This window comes from Pseudorca crassidens, chromosome 14 (assembly GCF_039906515.1).
Source record: "Pseudorca crassidens isolate mPseCra1 chromosome 14, mPseCra1.hap1, whole genome shotgun sequence".
Taxonomy (NCBI): Eukaryota; Metazoa; Chordata; class Mammalia; order Artiodactyla; family Delphinidae; genus Pseudorca; species Pseudorca crassidens.
This window is the reverse complement of record NC_090309.1, coordinates 58,578,934-58,593,516: the sequence shown is the minus strand read 5'-3', so window position 1 is coordinate 58,593,516 and position 14,583 is coordinate 58,578,934.

The window sequence follows — 14,583 nt, the reverse complement described above, 5'->3', positions numbered from 1 at the left end:
GAAAATCAAAACTACAATGAGGTATCACCTCACACCAGTCAGAATGGCCATCATCAAAAAATCTACAAACAATAAATGCTGGAGAGGGTGTGGAGAAAAGGGAACTCTCTTGCACTGTTGGTGGGAATGTAAATTGATACAGCCACTATGGAGAACAGTATGGAGGTTCCTTAAAAAACTAAAAATAGAATGACCATATGACCCAGCAATCCCACTACTGGGCATATACCCTGAGAAAACCATAATTCAAAAAGAGTCATGTACCACAAGGTTCATTGCAGCTCTATTTACAATAGCCAGGACATGGAAGCAAACTAAGTGTCCATCGACAGATGAATGGATAAAGAAGATGTGGCACATGTATACACTGGAATATTACTCAGCCATAAAAAGAAACAAAATTGTTATTTGTAGTTAGGTGGATGGACCTAGAGTCTGTCATATAGAGTAAAGTAAGTCAGAAAGATAAAAACAAATACCGTATGCTAACACATATATATGGAATCTAAGAAAAAAAAGTGGTTCTGAAGAACCTAGGGGCAGGACAGGAATAAAGACACAGACCTACTAGAGAATGGACTTGAGGATATGGGGAGGGGGAAGGGTAAGCTGGGATGAAGTGAGAGAGTGGCATGGACATATATACACTACCAAATGTAAAATAGATAGCTAGTGGGAAGTAGCCACATAGCACAGGGAGATCAGCTCTGTGCTTTGTGTCCACCTAGAGGCCTGGGATAGGGAGGGTGGGAGGGAGATGCAAGAGGGAGGAGATATGGGTATATATGTATATGCATAGCTGATTCACTTTGTTATACAGCAGAAACTAATACACCATTGTAAAGCAATTATACTCCAATAAAGATGTTAAAAAAAAAGAAAACTACAGTGAGGTTTCACCTCACACCTGTCACAATGGCCATCATGGAAAAGTCTACAAATAATAAATGCTGGAAAGGGGTGGAGAAAAGAGGAACCATCCTACACTGTTAATGAGAATATAAATTTGTGCAGCCACTGGAAAACAGTATGGAGGCTCCTTAAAAAACTAAAAATAAAGCTACCATATGATCCAGCAATCCCACTCCTGAGTATATATCCAGAAAAAATGAAAACTCTAATTCGAAAAGATACATTCCTCTTAGTGTTCAAAGCAGCACTATTTATAATACCCAAGACAGAAAACACCCAAGTGCCCATCAACATACAACTGGCTTAAGAAGATATGGTATGTATATCTACATATATATATATATATATATATATGTGTGTGTGTATGTGTGTATGTATATATATATACATACACACACACACAATGGAATAGTGCTCACTCATAAAAAAGAATGAAATATTGCCATTTGCAGTAACATGAATGGACCTAGAGAATATTATACTTAATGAGGAAAACTAGACAGAGACAGAAAGTATTATATGATATCACTTACAAGTAGAATCTAAACAATAATGCAAATGAATCTATGTACAAAACAGAAACAGACAGACATAGAAAACAAACTTATGGTTACCAAAGGGGAGAGGGAGTGAAGGAGGGGCAAATTAGGAGTATGGGATTAACAGATACAAACTACTATACATAAAATAGATAAGCAACAGGATCCCCTGTATAGCACAGGAAATTATATTCAATATCTCATAATGACCTACAATGGAATATAATCTGAAAAAGATAAATAACTGAATCACTTTGCTGTACACCTGAAACTAACACAATATTGTAAATCAACTATACTTCAATTTTAAAAAAAGCTAAAGTCAACAGGATTTCCTGACTGTTTAAACGGGGCGTGAGAGAAAGAACAGAGTCAAAGATAACTCCAATTTTTTTGGCTTAAATAATGGAATAATGGATCGCTATCAACTAAGATGGGGAAGGCTACAACTGTTACAGGTTTGGCAACAATCAGGGGAACAGGAACCCAGTTTCGTACAGATTCGGTTTAAGAAGTCAATTAGACATCCAAATATAGATGCGAAGTAGACAGATGGCTATGATAATCTGGAGTATAAAAGTCTGAGCTGGACATAACAATTTTGTACTCATTGGCAGGCATATAGATGGCATTTATAGACATGAGACTGGAGGAGATCACCAAGGAATCACCAAGATCACCAAGGAGATTACCCAGGAGTATGGAGAGAAAAACAGGAGAGGATCAAGGACTGAGCCCTAGAACATTCCTACATTATGAGATCTGAGAAAAGAAAAGGAACCAGCAAAGGAAGCCAAGGAGGAGTGGCCAGGAGGGTATGGTACACTGGAAGCCAAGCAGGGAAAGTGTATCAAAGAGCAGGGACTGAACACGTGTCTCAAATGCTGCTAACAGTTCAAGTAAGATGAAGACTGACAACTAGCCATGGGGTATAACAATGTGAAGGTCATAGGTAACCTTGACAAGAGCCGTTTCTATGGAAAGATTTGAGAAAAAGCCTGATTCAGTAGGTTTCAAGAGAAATCAGGAGGCAGAAATTAGAGACAGTGAGCATAGATATCATTTTCTAGGATTACTGTTGCAGCAGGTACAAAGAAACGGGGTGGCAGCTGGTGGAGAAAGTAGACTCAGGAGAAGATTCCCTTTTTAAGATGGGAACTATAATAGTATGTCCATAAGAATGATCCAGTGAAGAACAAAAAGTCAATGGTGTAAGAAAGAAGTGGAGAGTTGCTGAAGTGATACCCTGAACACAGCAATTGGAGAATGGGAGCTTGTGCACAAGTGGAGAAGTTTGATGTGAGTTTGAAGGGCAGACACTGGCAGGGGAGCGGTCTGTAGAAGCATCTTTCAGTTGCTTTGATGTCCTCAATAAAGTAGGACGCGTGGTCACCAGCTTAAAGCAATGTTGGGAGAGGTACTGGAGGTTTGAGGAGAGAGAAGGTCTGAAGTAACTGTCATCTGGTGTCAAGGAAGGAGAAGGAGTACTTCCCTGATCTTTCATTTTTAATAATAAGTACCCGAAATTCAAATGTAATACAATTCCTTCTATTCTAAGTATAGAAGGAGAGAAATGCACACATGATCTTGTCAAAAGTATGCCAGCATAAGATATTTTCTTATATAGTATCTCTTATCTTTTTTAAAATTTTTCTTGAAATATAGTTGATTTACAATGTTGTGCCAGTTTCAGGTATACAGCAAAGTGATTCAGTTATTTATATATATATATATATATATATATACACACACACACACACACATATATATTCTTTTTTAGATTCTTTTCCATTATAGTTATTACAAGGTTATTACAAGATATTAAGTATAGTTCCCTGTACTATAGGTCCTTGTTGGTTATCTATTTTATATATAGTAGTATGTATATTTTAATCTCAAACTGCTAATTTATCCCTTCCCCCCCTTTCCCTTTTGGTAACCTTAATTTGGTTTTCTATGTCTGTGAGTCTACTTCTGTTCTGTAAATAAGTCCAATAGGTTTCTATTGGGTGGGCCAAAAAGTGTTTTCGGTTATTTAAGTAAAAATGATAGACACATATTTCATTTTCACCAAGAACTTTACTGAACAACGTATTCACTCTTTTGTTCCACTACCTTCTGCCATTTTTCAGGCAACTTCATAATTCCATCTTCCCAAAATTTTTTATCTTTTTGAGCAGGTGCCTTTTACAGTCTTCCAGGGAACTGAAATTCTTTCCATTAAGAGAATTTTGTAAAGACCAAAATAATTGGAAATCCGAAAGTGCAATGTCTGGTGAATACAGCAGATGAATCAGAACTTCCCAGTCAAGCTGTAACATTTTTTGCCAGGCCTTCAAAGAAACAAGTGGTCTTGCATTATCCTGACAGAAGATTATGCATTTTCTGTTGACTAATTCTGGTCGCTTTTCATTGAGTGTCGCTTTCAAGTGGTCTAACTGGGAGCAGTATTTTTTGGAATTAATTGTTTGGTTTTCTGGAAGGAGCTCATAATAGAGGACTCCCTTCCAATCCCACCATATACACATCACCTTCTTTGGATGGAGACTGGCCTTTGGTGTGGTTGGTGGTGGTTCATTTCTCTTGCCCCACAATCTCTTCCATTCCACATTATTGTACAGTATCCACTGTTCATCGCCCATCACAATTTGTTTTAAAAATGGAATGTTTTCATTACATTTCAGTAGAGAAGTGCATGTGGAAATATGGTCAAGAAGGTTTTTTTCTCTTAACTTATGTGGAACCCAACATCAAAGCGATTCACATAACCAAGCTGGTGCAAATAATTTTCAACACTTGATTTGGATATTTTGAGTATATCAGCTACCTCCCATGTGGTATAACTTTGATTGTTCTCAATTATTGTTTCGATTTGATCACTGTCAACTTCAACTGGTCTACCCATCCAGTGAGATGGGTAGATTTCATCGTCCAGCGAGAAATCCCTAGCATGAAACTTCACAAACCTCTTTTGACACATTCGATCACAGCACCTTCTCCATACACTGCACAAATCTTTTTTTGCGTTTCAGTTGTGTTTTTACCTTTCTTGAAATAATAAAGCATAATATGCCAAAAATGTTGCTTTTTTTCTTCCATCATCAATATTAAAATGGCTACACAAAAATTCACCAATTTTGGTAAGTCTTTTTTTAAATGCACGCTGATATGACGGCTGTCATATGCAATCTAACAAAATTGTCTTGAATGAAGTTAAAGACAACTAAGTGCTACTAGAGCCATCTTATGGGAAAAAAGAACGAATCTTTTGGCCCACCCAATATATCTAAGAACAAACTGAAAATATTTCCACGGAGCTCCCTAACGATTGCCTATGAGTGGTATAGTGAAGGATAGGATATTGGCCTTGAGGGGAAAAAAAACTAAAACCTCTTTTAAAGCCAAATCTATGATAGCTGTGGCAGGAGATAGGATAGAGTTGGAATTAAGAATGTTAGGTAAAACCATCAGTATATAAAGCAATTTTTTTTAAGTGTAGGTAGCTTAAAAGGCTGGTGTCAGAAAAACACTTGGTTGGGATCCAGGGTTAATGAAAAGCAGTGTGGTTAGTAATTCAGAAAATTAGGGAGAGTGTGCCGTGATGAGGTCAGGAAGAGCACATTGTCTGAGAGTGGACAGGGATGCCTCACCCACTGGAACAGAGCCCAGTCAAGAAGCAGAGTCCTATGGAGAGGAGAGTCCCCAGGTGATCAAGGCCTGGCTCTACTCTACCCTGGCCTAAAACTCGATCTTTCTACCACTGACTAACCTGCCCATCTCTCCAGTAGGTTCTTAGTGTTACTGAGCCACAAAACCGAAGAATTTTCACAGGCTTTTACATAGAGGGGTCCAGGCAGTGTAATAGGCGGCATCCGAAGGCATTGAGATTTTGGCCTTTCCAGTTCTATTTCAGGAGGTCATCAATGCTCTTGGCAAGGAGGATCGGGGTGTCACAGACTCAGGGGCAGCAATGCTATATGGCCCAGAGTGATTATAAAGCGTTCTCTTCTGTCTTTCCAGGAAGAACCTATTTTACGCCAATGGTGGATGGAGTAGTCACGTGGGAAGTCATAGAGTTGTATTCGTTATCTACTTCTGTGTAATAAATTATCCCAAAACATAACATCTTAAATACACACTTATTAACTCACAGTTTCTGATGGGTCCTATGACTCAGAGTCACAAGGCCGTGATCAAGATCAACTCGGGCGGTAGTCATCGCAAGACTCAACAGGAGGAAGATTCACTTCCAAGCTCATGTGGTTGTTGGCAGCCTTCAGTTCCTTGGAGGTTGTTGGACTGAGGTTCTCAGGGCCTCACTGGCTGTTGACTGGAGTCCTCTTTCACCTCCTTGCCACATGGGCCTCCATAGGACAGCCCACAACACAGCAGCTGACTCCATCAGAGAAAGCAGGTGGGAGGGCAAGACGGGACGGTGGGACAAAGTCACAGTCTTTTTTGTAACCTAATCTTGGGAGCGATGACCATTACTTGTAGCACGTTCTACTTGTTAGAAACACATCACTAGGCCTAGCACTCACTCCTACACAGTGATATGAACACCAGTATGTGGAGATCACTGGGGGCCATTGTAGAGGCTGCCCACCATAATAGTGAACTTAAAAACTAACCAAAAGTAGCTGCTAGAAGTCTTCCCTTCACACTGTTTGCCTCCATTCCCAGCTCTGAGCAAAATAAAACTCAGAAATGAAAGGAGGTCACCTATTCTTCTTCTGAAATATTGCCTTGCCTGAGCACAGTATAGCCCCAGGCGCACTGTTTTTATTTTTTTAAGGCATACAAGCCTCTAACTGCAGCCTTTGGGCCTGCTTTTGGGTTCGGGCTCCTGTTCCCCACATTACTTATGCTCGCAGCTCTCCTCGGCTCACATGTTCCCCCAGGTTGCATCCTTTTTGTGAATCTTTAGTTCATTCATTGTCAGTTGCCACCATGTTTCTCTCTCTGAGGGTCTCTGTCCACGGCCAGGGACACAGTGCAGAGTGCCTCCTGTCAGGAGATCTCCCCCAGAAGGCAAGTGAATGGCATGTCCTTCTCTAGCTCAAGTTCTAACCCATTCTGCTTCCACCAAGAGGGAAATAGAAGGTAGAATTAAGTAGACAAGAGACACTTCAGAATGTTTTCAAACTTCAGTTTAAACACAAATGTCCAAGCTTATGTGAAGAGAACTGAAAAGCCAACTTGAGGAAGCATTCTCCAAAGAAATGAGTCATGAGGAATTTACAGCACACGAGAAGCAACCCCCTCCCTCATTATTGGTCACGCTTTACAGAAAGGCAGCTACACTCCCATCCAAACCTACTGTGTTTGTGAATCTGCTCCCTGATGAGCAGAGTCAGGATGGTGCTGGTGGTCCAAAACCTCTTGAGGACCAACCAGAGACTTCCCTTCATGGAACCTTCTAAAGCTTCAAGGAAGATGGTGGTGTAGGGCAGTGAGTGGTTCACGCACTTTGGTGTCATACAAACCTGGGCTGGAATCCTGGCTAATTTTCTTATTCCCAACCCAGGCAACCTGGGGCACAAGTCTCAGCCTTCTGTGTTTAATTCACAGCCTTAGAGAAAGGATTACATGATGCAATTCTTGACGTAGATTAGAGGCCAAGGAGCTGCCCCCTCCATCTGGGAGACTTCTGTGGTCCCAGGATCCTCAATGCCTTTGATTTCCAACACTATCCTAACCCCCTTAGCAGGGCTCTTCATTTTTCCTCACTCCTTCCCATGAAAACTCACCTTTGAAAGGTACCATAGACCTCCTCGGAGAAGTTCTTGAGTGAAAGAGAGCTAGTGAGCTCATTTGTGCTGTGGCATTCAAGACTCTGAGGCCCCTCTCAGTGACCCATCCCAGGGGTCTCTGTTGTTAAATACAGATACACGGGAACACCCTGAAGTCCTCTTCCCAGATCTAGCCCACCCTGTGATCTCTCTAATCTTGCCAATCCCCAGCCCTGGGTAGACCTAATCATCCATTTTATCCACTCCTATTCCCAAACTGTAGAAAATTATAAAAGCCAGCTGACCAGCTCCATTATAAATCTATGTTATTCTGCCTCAGCTGCTCACTAATCCTTTTATTCAACCTTATTAACTGTCCATCCTGCTCCATATGGTAGCAATTTCAACCCATCCTACTCTAATCTTCAAATACCCCATCCCCTTCTTTCTGAGCCTCCTACTTCACTGAAAACGTTCTCTCCCTCACCACCCCCACCCCCAACCCCCCCCCCCACGCCACCTTCACCCCTAAGTAACTTCATTGTTTCATCTGCCCCTCCGGCCTCTCTCTAGTCTGCAGGGAGGAGGAATCCCAACTCCTCTCCTGTGCTACTGGTGATCCCTGGGCTTTGGTTTGAAACAGAGAATGACCCTTGGGGCTCCTGGGCACAAAAGTCTTTCTGTGTCCCCCATTTCTTGTTTGCAGGAAATAGGCTTCATTCAGCCTCCATGACCTTCCCTGAGTTCCAAAGGGCAGGTTCAAACAGTTGCTAATCAGGGAAGGGAGGGGATGTGGAGACAAGGGAGGGGCAGTCAAAAAACAATAGTGCAGTCTTGGGGCAGGGTCCTGGTTCCCCATCAAGGGATATCCATAACAATATCTTTGAGCTGTTTTGCAGATACTGCAATCCCCACCAGGTGAAAGAAATTAACTGTAGGCTGCCCACAAGCATGTAGACCCCAGACCAGTTGGAATCAGAAGGTTGATGATGCTGACTCCCACTTACCTTACCACCAACCAATCAGAAGAATGTCCACGAGCTGATCACACCCTCCTCTTTGAACCATTACTATAAAACTCCTCACTACCCCCTCCAGATCTGGACACCGTCTTGAGGGCATTAGCCCGCTGGGGCTCCCTTTGCCTGACAAAGCAGTAAAGCTATTCTTTTCTACTTCACTCAAAACGCTGTCTCTGAGATTCAATTCAGTATGGTGTACAGAGACCGAATTCCAGCTACAGGTTTCCATCCTTCATGCCTCCTCCTAGATTTTGTCACATTAATCAGCTCCTCACCCTCTCTTGAATGTTCATCTCTTCCCTTTATCCCTTATGGTAAGATGCCTTTTCCACGTGTCCCCACGTCAAGCAACCCTCCTTCCATTCATCAACATCATACACAAATCCCATTCACTACCCATGGCTCTCCATCCCTCATTCACCTCTCAGCTCTCAGGAATCAGGCTTCCACATCAAATACTTCACTGAAAATGCTTTTTCAAACATCTCCAATATCTTTCTAAGAGGAAACACTATGGTCTCATCACAGTCCTCCCCCTACTTGACCCCTCTGGAACCTTCGATGTAGGTATCCTCTCCTAAAACTGTTTTGTTTTTCTCTGTGCCCTCTGGTCTCCTTTTTCTACTGTTCCTTCTCTGTCTCCATTTCACCGGCACCTTTCTCCTCCCAGCCCTCAAATGGAAACATTTCGGACGTCCTCTGCAGGTCTCCTCTTTACCATGCACATCTCTCTCTGCGCAATCAGACCTACTCCCTTGGACCTAGTAATTATCACATCAACACAAAATACTCTTAAACCTATCTCACCAGTACTGACCTCACTTCTGAATCTCAGTTCCTTCTGAGATTTCCAATTCCCTACCAAACACAACCCCCCAAATTGCCTGCCTTCATTGCCAGCTCACCAATGCTACAACCATTTTTAGATCAGAAATCACCTTCCCCACCAGGCCTCAAATAATCTCCTTGCCCTGTGCTTCCTCTTCCAACATTTTCCCTTTAATCGTTTTCTTTTCTTACTCTGTTTACACAATTAGGTTCTTCCTTAGTTTACCTGCATAGAACTCCAATTCCCCAAATGACTGAAAGTCATACCATCGCCAAGTCTGTTGATTTTGTTTTTCCATTTCCATCAGTATCTTTATAATTCTGTCACTGGGACTTTACTGCTGGTGATTCATCTCGAATCTTCACACCTCCACCCCCCCCACCCCCAAGGATGTACCATCCTCCCTCAATATCTGTGGGGAATTGGTTTCAGGAGCCCCCACAGATATCAAAATCCAGAGATGCTCAGGTCCCTTATGTAAAATGGAGGAATACAGGTGGCGCTCCATATTCACAAGTTTCACATCCACAGACTCAACCAACTATAGTCGAATCTGCGATTGGTTGAATCTGCAGATGCGAAACCAGAGGATACAAAACCCAAGGATACAGAGGACCACCTGTACACATAACACAGCAGTAACTGAGCTGCAGCAATACCCACAAGGAGTGAGATCAACCCACTGGAGAACAATAGCAGAGGCAAGACCGGGTTCATGACGGCCGCCACAGAGCACAGACAGATGCCCCCAGTGTGTCTGGTTACAAACCAGACCCAAGGATCACAAGTCACAAACACATATACTCTTCAATCACTGCCTCAGGTTACTGGAGCTTGAAAGAATAAAGGTTATATTTAAGGGCACTGAATAATGCCTTGTCAAAAGAATAAAGGACACGTGATTTCAGGCAGGGCCACCAAGAAAGAGAATGTTTCTGCCAAGTATTGCGAGCATTCCTAGAAATGAGCACAATTGTCTTATTTGTTTTTCCAGGGCCATGGCTGTGGAAGTAGACACAGTATGCCAGGTGACCCTTCTCATTTGAAAATCCTTCCCTGTTTCTCACCTTGTCATGAAAGAACATCCCTGTCTAAGTCTAGTCCAGGTGGAACCAGCTTACCAGGGAACTCAGATGCAGGACAGAGTGCAGAAGAGATACTTTCTCTAGTCACCTTCAGCTCATTCTAAGGTTCCTGTGATTTATCAAAGCATCGAGCAAGACCAGAACACAGTTCCAAGCTAAGCATGTTTCCCCTACTGGCAATGAACTTGTGAAACAGATGGGAATGGGTGGAGCCCATCAGACGGCCATCAGTCAAGCAAGGCCAGCTTTGCTAACCAATGATTCAGACACATTTGTCATTCCCGCCTTCTACATGCAGGTGCTGCCTCTTAAAAACTCAGAACTGTCTCAGCAACCCAATGTAGAAACATGCAGCCTATTTCCCCTCCTTCCATGTCACATATATCATTTTTCTTCCTCGTTTCACAGTGATTTATAGGGATTGAAGGCAGTGAAGAGTCAGCCATGATCAACTGAAAGAGATACCTCTGAGTCACAGATCATTCACTTCCTTGTTTGGCAATCTGAAAAAGGAATCTCATTGCTTTGTGGTTATTTTAGTACCTTTGAATCTCAGTAATGAATGAGAGTTCCAGAGCTCATCTCTCTGCCTGATGGTGAGTTTAAATCTTGGCAGTTGGTAGGGAAGGAGGGCAGAAGAGAAGTTTGCAAAGAGCATTTCCTACCAGGCTACGCATCCCGGACAGCCTCACCCTGCACCATGAAGACCCATCTCATTTTATGGACCATCAAAGGCTCTGCAGCACTTCTCACGTGGCAGGTTCAAGATGACATATTTCATAACTTACGGAATAAACTACTTGGCAAGTCAACACTCAACATGTTACTTTTCCCAGCTGAGGAAGAGAATAATCTGAATTTTTTTTAATGTTATCAGGAGACTATTCTTCGGGTCATTTTTCAGTCCCCTCAGTTCTGGGGGGGCAGGTAAATCAGATTGATTTAGCTAGATCATCTTTCCCTGCTGCAGTACAGTTAGCAATAAAGTGATTTTAAAAAAACAAAACAGCATATCAGGTGGGAGACACAAAAGGAAAGAGGCACATGAAGCTAGTCCTCAACAATTCGAGCATGAATGATGTAGAGTTGACGGCAGGGCCACACCCTGAAACATTAGGAAAGAAGAAACACTAAAAAGAAGAAGCCAACAACTTTGACCATTTACCATTCTCTCCCTTCATCACTGGAGAGCCACACCAAGGTGAAACTGTCCTATTCTCTTGAAAGGCCTTTAGAACACTATATCCTGGCTTGAGTGGAGGGGTGTGTGTGTGTGTGTGTGTGTGTGAGTGACTTTGTGCTGCAGAGTATCTCCAGTTAAGACATAGACAAATATACATATATTTCAGACAAATATATGCTGAAAAATCCATACAAAAATAAAACCACAAGGGTTCACTCAGCTTGTGAACAGATCCAAGGAGGGCTGGTCATTTTCATTCTTGTCTTCCTCTGGTTGCAGAGCATTTAAACATAAGATCTCTGTTGCTGGGTAGTTTTTATGTTATATTCTGCTAAAATGTTTCATTAAAAAATTTTCACCTACAATCTCATTTCAAACAATGCAATCTCTGATGAGACACCATAAAAGCACTTCCATTCAGATTTCATTGGCCAAAGCAGGTCACATGGCCACACCTAACTTCAGAGGGAGCCAGGAAGCACGCTCCTGTCATTATCCCTGTAGAAGCAGTTACCGACCGTGAAGATTCTACTTCCAAGTATTTCTCAAAGCAGTCCCTTCCTAGCCAGTGCTCCGATGAGTTGTGAGCTCAGGCCTCTGTGCTTCTCCTCCACACAAAAATGTAACAAAAGCTCCTGACACTATTTCCTGCTGCCAGTCTGGCCCTTCTCCAATACTTTCTGCAAGGAGCTGCCAGAGGGCACATTTGAAAGCATGATGGGAGCCCTCAGTGGAGTCCCTGGAGCTTCCAGGTCCGCATCCAAAGCCCTTAGTGTGGCAGGAAGGTTCTTACTGGTGTGGCTACTGCCCACATCCCTGGCCTCATTCCCACCCCTCCCCCACACTCACTTTGCTGAACCCTTACAATTCTCTCTCATTGCCAAGGTTTACACTTCTGCGCCCTGGCACATGCTACTCCATTGGGCTGAGACACATTCCAATCACTTCTTTTAATAGCTAACTAAATCTGAGCGTTCAAAAATCAACTCAAGAAATTTCTACTCAGGAGACCTTCCCTGACCCCCTAGTCTGACCCAGAAACACTGCTGCCCCCAAAACCCCCTGTGCATGCATGTCTGAGAATGTAGCCTTCATTTTACTTATCTGGTTCCTAGACATGCTTTTAAGCCTCTTGAGGTCAGGAACCAGGATATATATGAAGCACTCCTTAAATGCCAGTTGAATGGATGCATCAGTAAAGTCATGCCAGGCTCTGCACTAGGTCCTAGAGTCTCAAAGGTCAATCGCACACACTATGCACGTGACATACATACAGTCTCTGAGACCGTCTCTGGAAGAAAGAGCCAAACCAGCAGGAGAGCTGAAGATGGAGAAAGAAGACAGGCCCAGTTTCCTACCAATTCGGTAAACAAATGTCTCCATTTCCATTCCTTCCCAAGCCCCAGCCACGGGAGCCCTTCCTCTGTAACAAATGATGTTTGCCTTTTCCTTTTTCTTTTCTCTCCACTGAAATCCCCAGTCCTCTGTCCTTCCCTAAGAATCCTGAGAGGCCTCTGGAACAAATGTAGGAACCGAATTTAGGTTAGTCCTTCCGGATAACACATCTGCACCTTAGGACACTTTATCCCAATAAGGAACAAGCTACTTATGGAAGAAATTCAGACCCCTGGCTAGGGATCAGTGTCAGGACTGGGGACCACAGCGAGAAGGAAAAACAGAGAATTTTGATCCACTTCTTAAGTCACACACTTAAGTGGTCTCCCTGTCTGATATATAAACAACTCTCATGAGGAAGTGCTGATCGCCCGAACTTACCTACACAGGCGGCAGGTAACCTCTCTGCCATCAGCCACTAAGGGCGCTGCAGACAGTAAGGAAAAGTGGATCATGCCTTCTTCTTCCCAGGCTGCTAGAGCCTCCCAGAACCTTTGGTCCGACTCCACTAACAAACTCATCAGGAGAGAACTGAGTCGCTCGCTAAGAATTTTCCTATTTATTAAGTATAAAATCAAAAATGAAAATAGTCCATTTTTGTCCTGGTACCAAGAAAATACGACAAGCACACAGAGTGCTTCATAGGCTGCATGCATTATAACATCGCTAGGTAAACAAAGAGACAAGACAGCCAAGCGGTTACCTAATTTTCCAGCTCTGGAGGACCCCGGCCCAGTTACTTAGCTTCTGAGTTTCTCTATCTGTAAAATGGGTATGATGATAGTGCCTACTGTCCTGTAACACAAGGTACCTCAATGTCGACATTATCAACGTTTGGGCCTGGACAATCCTATGTGGTGAAGGGCTGTCCTGTGCATTGCAGGATGTTTAGCAGCATCCCTGGCCTCCAACCACTGGATTCCAGCCCCTCCCTCAGTGATGACAACCAGAATGTTTCCGGATATTACCGAATGTCCCCTGAGAAGGCAAAATCATCCTTGGTTAAGAAACACTGCTGTAGCGAAATAAACAAATCAATACATACAGTGCTTAGACCTATTCCTGGCACATAGCAAACGCTCCATAACTTGACCTAGAGCATAACAGAGTCTGGAGACTAGAGAGACAGTTTTCTTCTGTAACAAAGAGGCCTTCACGATTCTTACAGAGCGCTTAATAAAGTTACGCCTTTCTGAATCACCCTCCACTCTTCAAAGGCCTTGGTAACGAATCCACGTGGCGTCGACCACCCGGCAAACCTGTAAGTACTTACATGATCATCTCTCCCACTTCTCTGTTGAGCGATACAAGCAATTTGTTGAAAATATTTATTATCCCCCCTCAGTACTTGAATGCCCGCTCAGCCAAAGACACTTTACACTACAGAGAAGATTCTTATTGGATTTTACAAACAATAAAAAGAACCCATCTGTCCTCATTCCTTTTATCTTTCTTTAAAGGCCATTTTGTTAGAACATCAAAACATTTGGTTTCCCTCCTGATGCAGAGGGAAATGTTGTTGCATCTCATTAACCCTTTGGTGCCCAGGACTCTCCAGACGCTTGGAAGTAACCAAAGCGGCCGTCCCACTGACAGACACCTCTAACTGTTAGAAAGTTTATCTTTCTCCCGGGCCTGACTTTCCCTCCTCGTAACCTCTCTGCACGTTGTTCAGTCATGTACTAATTGGGGGGCTGCTGCCTGCAAGCGCCACAGCCCTCAAGCCACATACAAATCTTTCGTGACAGAAATCCAGACAGATGAAGGGAATGACGATCCTCACTTTGGCCCTCTCTTCCCTGACTAAAAATAACCAGGTTCAGTTCACAGTTCCTCATAGACCATGATGTCCTGGCCCCTAACCATCTTGGTCCCCCTCCTTCAGA